This window comes from Saccopteryx leptura, chromosome 2, assembly GCF_036850995.1.
Source record: "Saccopteryx leptura isolate mSacLep1 chromosome 2, mSacLep1_pri_phased_curated, whole genome shotgun sequence".
Lineage (NCBI taxonomy): Eukaryota > Metazoa > Chordata > Mammalia > Chiroptera > Emballonuridae > Saccopteryx > Saccopteryx leptura.
The window spans coordinates 85134796-85139796 of record NC_089504.1 but is presented as its reverse complement, the minus strand read 5'-3'; the positions used below and the strand labels follow the sequence as shown (position 1 = coordinate 85139796).

Genomic DNA, 5001 nt, shown 5'->3' with positions numbered 1-5001 from the left:
TAAGAGGTCTCAACCCTCAACACTACAAAGAAATGCCAATTTTGGCAGCCTCCTACAGAAGGGAATACCTTCTTCAATAAATGGCATGGGGAAAACTGTGATCACATGCAAAAGAATAAAACTGGAGCCCTATAACATAAACAATAGCAACTCAAAATAAAGGTTTAAAGGTAGAACCTAAAACTGATAATTCTGAGAAGAAAAGAGAAGGGAAAACACTCCTTGACAATGGTCTTGACAATGATTATTTTTGGATATGGTGCCAAAAGCATAGCCAGCAAAAGCAAAAACAAACAAATGAGATTACATCAAACAAAAACACTTCTGCACAGCAAAGCAATCCATGAACAGAATAGAAAGGCAACCTACACAATGGTAGAAAATATTTATATATTCACTGATATATTCACAAATATATTTGTATGAAAAACCATACATCATAATAATATCTATAATATATAAAGAACTCATACAATTCAATATATATAAAAAACACCTCATTAAAAATATTGGCAAAGGACTTGAATACATATTTTTCCATAGAAGACACAAATGGTCAACAGATACAACACTAATCATCAGAGAAATGCAAATCAGAATCATGAAATATCCTGTCACTCACATTAGGATGTTTATTATTTTTTTTAAAAATAACAAATCTCAGCAAAGAGAAGAAAAAGGAAGCCTGGTATATGTTAGTGGGAATTAAACTGGTAGAGCCATTATGCAAAACTGTATGTAGGTTTCTCAAAAACTTAAAAATACCCTATGCTCTTCTCCTTCCTGGCTTCCTAAGGATTGGCCATTGTCATGAATGATACAACCCGGAAGTTCATGACCAATAGACAACTTTGGAGGAAACAAATGGTCATTGATATCCTTCACTCTGGGAAGGTAATAGTACCTAAAAAAGAAATTTGGGAAAAACTGGTGAAATATATAAAACTACACCAGATGTCATCTTTGAGTTTGGATTGAGAACCCATTTTGGTGGTGGCAAGACAACTGACTTTGACATGATTTATGATTCCCGGGATTATGCAAACATACACTTGTAAGCCATGGCCAGTATGAGAAGACCTCAAGAAAACAGGGAAAGGAAAACAAGAACAGAATGAAGAAAGCCAGGTGGACTGCAAAGGCCAACAATGGTTCTGGCAAAAAGTGAGTTGGAGATTGAACAACAGAAGAATAGGATTTTATTTGTTGGGGAAAAAAAAGACCTTATTATTTATTTAAATTTTTTTTAGGTAAAAAATACTTATTGTATTTCCCTTGTATAAGATGCACCATTTTTTGAAAAATTTTGGGTCTAAAAACTGGGTGTGTCTTATACAGTGGTTGCAGATTTTTTTACTTGAATTTCCTGCTTTTTTTCCACTTGTTTTTGAGCTCATTGTTGTAATTTTTTAAATTTGCATTGCCTGCTTTCTTTGTGCTTATTGTATTTTTTCCAAATTTCAGGCCCCAAAATTAAGATGCATCTTATACATGGAGAAATACAGATAATAATCATACTTCTGGTATTTATCCAAAGGAATTAAAATCAGTATCTCAAAGATATATCTGTACTTCCATGTTCACTGTGGCATTATTCACAGTAGCCAAGATAAGAAAACAAATATCCATCATTAGATGAACGAATAAAGAAAATGTGGTATTACATAATGCTCACAAAAATTAGGGGATATTTTACAGCTTCATATTCATTTTGAATTATCCTCTAATTTTTGTGAGCAGTATATATATTTAAATTAGAATATACTCAGACTTTTTTAAAAAAAGAAAATGCTGTCATTTGGAGCAACGTGGATGGACCTGGTGGTCATTATGCTAATTAAAATAAGCCAGACAAAGAAAAGACAAACTACATGATCTTACTTATATATGACATCTAAAATAGTCCAATTCATAGAAGCAGATGGTAGAATTGTGGTTGCCAGGAGCTTGGGAGAGGATAAAAAGAATAGGTGATAGTTAAAAATACAAAGTTTCAGTTATATAAGATAAAAAAGTTATGGAGATCTGCTATATAACATCATGTCTGTAGCTAACAATAATGTATTGTATACCTAAAAATTGCTATAAAGGTAAATCTTAGGTTAAGTGTTCTTAACACACACACACACACACACACACACACACACACACACACACTAATAGTAATAAAGAAGGCTGGAAGAAATATTGGGCAGTGATAGATATGTTTACAGCCATGATGACAGTGATGGTTTCATGGGTTTATCCTTATCCCCAGACCCATCAAATCATGTACATTAAATATGTAAAAATTTTATATGGTAATCATATAAGTAAGTGGTTTAAAATAATAAATATGAAAAAGAATAACATAGCAAGGCAAAAAAATGTATAAAAACAAAAAACAATTTGATAGAATTGCAAGGTTTGGGGACAATATTATGGGCAGCTCAGAGATGATTTCCTGTCTTTGCACCTGCTTTGAATTGACCACTGTTTTCACAGCTTAAGTTGAAGGATAGAGGGAAAGGGGGGAAAATCTCAGACACAATGAAGTTTTATTGTACTTACTACCAACAATATTTTCTGATGCTTTTTCCTCCATCAAGAAGGAAAAATTATTTCCTTCATTTACTCTGATGTGACTATGCTCCACTATGTTTCAAGCCATTTCCCAAATATATTTCCTTTGTACTGTCTTGATCTAACAGGATAACACAAGTGGATATTTTAATTATTGATATGTACCTGGTAAGGTACCTCCTGTATGAATATACTTTTATATTGCTCAGAGAGCTTCCATCTTTAATATTCTATTTTTTTATTTTTTAAAAGATTTTATTTTTTGCCCTGGCTGGTTGGCTCAGTGTAGATCATCGGCCTGGCGTGCAGGAGTCCTGGGTTTGATTCCTGGCCAGGGCACACAGGAGAAGCACCCATCTGCTTCTCCACCCCTCCCCCTCTCCTTTCTCTCTGTCTCTCTCTTCCCCTTCTGCAGCCAAGGCTCCATTGGAGCAAAGTTGGCCCGGGCACTGAGGATGTCTCTATGGCCTCTGCCTCAGGCACTAGAATGGCTCTGGTTGCAACAGAGCAATGCCTCAGAGGGGCAGAGCGTCGCCCCCTGGTGGGCATGCCGCGTGGGTCCCAGTCGGACACATGTGGGAGTCTGTCTGACTGCCTCCCCATTTCCAACTTCAGAAAAATACAAAAAATATATATATATTTTATTTTTTTTTATTTTAGAGAGGAGAGAGGAGAGAGGAGAGAGGAGAGAGAGAGAGAGAGAGAGAGAGAGAGAGAAGGGAAATACAAGGGGGGAGGAGCAGGAAGCATCAACTCCCATATGTGCCTTGACCAAGTAAGCCCAGGGTTTTGAACTGGCAACCTAGCTTTCCAGGTCGACGCTTTATCCACTGCACTACCACAGGTCAGGCCTTTAATATTCTATTTTATCCCAAAAACATTTTTTGTGCTATTAGAGCTAGAATGAAATTCCAAAACCAAGAATCCCAAACAATTCTATCTTTAGAAAAATTTCAGCTATGACCAGCTCAGCGACTATTACAAAGCTACCATATGTATTAAGACACACCTTTTAAAAAATAATTTGGGGTCTTAAAACTGGGTGCATCTTATACAGTGGTTGAAGATTTTTTTATTTGCATTTCCCACTTTTTCACACTTGTTTTTGCACTCATTGTTGAAGACAGTGATTAATTATCAGGCACAGATGAGGACAAGCTAATGGATGGGAGTTTTGACAGTGATGAGGAATTGTATGAATTTTATGATGAATAAAGTTTGAGTTCAATAACTTTCTGTAATACATTTTTTTTTCAAATCTTGGGCCCCAAAATTAAGGTGCATCCTATACATGGGAGCATCTTATATCTTGTAACCACAGCTTTCTCATCAACTTATAATCTGTTTGAAAGCACTGTACCAGTTAGAAATTTTAACTGCAAGCAAAATAATAATAATAACAACAACAACAACTCTGGCTAATTTAGACAAACAAACAAAAAAAAGGAGGTTTGTGGGGGAAACATAGCATAGCTGACAGAATCAAAGAAACGAAGGAAGGGCCAAGGAAGCAGGTTAATAAAGGGACAGAATAAATCAACGGCAGCAATTGGGTAACAGGAACTAATAACAGTATCTCTCAGATACTATCTTTGTAATGAAAGAACCACTGTCATCTTGGGTCTTCGTTTCTCTGTTCAAGTTTATAATTCCAGGGATTCGTTTCTTATACAGTTAGTGCTCCACTTACGACCACGATTGGTTCTGACAGGTCGTAACACGATTTGGCCGTAAGTTGATAAATTGAGTAGGCTATATGTACAGTACTGTGAAATGATGTATAAAAATCTTTAAGTCATATTTTATCATAATTTTCTTACATTATTGTTATATATCATAATTTTCTTTGTTCATTTTATGTCATTTGTATCATCTCTACACCATTTTGTTTCTTATTTTTACATTCGTTAGGTTTAAGTAAAACACTTCATTACCAATACAACTGGTTTAATATTTTCAAAGACAATTTCCTCTTGGTAGACATCTTGGGAGGGGTTTGATGAAAAATATCCAAGACACAAAACACAAATTGCTGTACCAAGTCTGGGATAACAGTTGAAATGGTGCATGCAGAGATGGTAGTGTTGCTGGAAGCTGGTCCACACTGTCATCCGCCCAGCTGGGCAACGCTTGCACTGCCCGATGTGGAGCAATCGTGGCTAGCAATTGTGGTCGTAAAATCGAATGGTCGTAAGTTGCATAGGTCGCAAGTTGATCAATATTTGTAATTTGCTAACAACAACTACAAAAAAATGTGTAGGTCTATTTTTTGAAAATTGGCATCACAACTCTATCTCACAGTAAAGATGTTAAGCCTAAAGGCAGATACTAGGTGCTAATACCTGAAAAAGGAATGCATGCTGGTTACACTAAAACAAGAATTGCCCAAAGCAAGCATACAATACAGTTAATCTTACATCATCTCCAAAAGTTTTCAAG

General features: G+C 35.7%; 1 pseudogene; it reads left to right on the top strand.

Moving 5' to 3' along the window:
- The first annotated feature begins 810 nt into the window (after positions 1–810).
- LOC136393050 (small ribosomal subunit protein eS24-like) lies at positions 811–1168 on the top strand (annotated as a pseudogene).
- The last annotated feature ends 3833 nt before the right edge of the window (positions 1169–5001 follow it).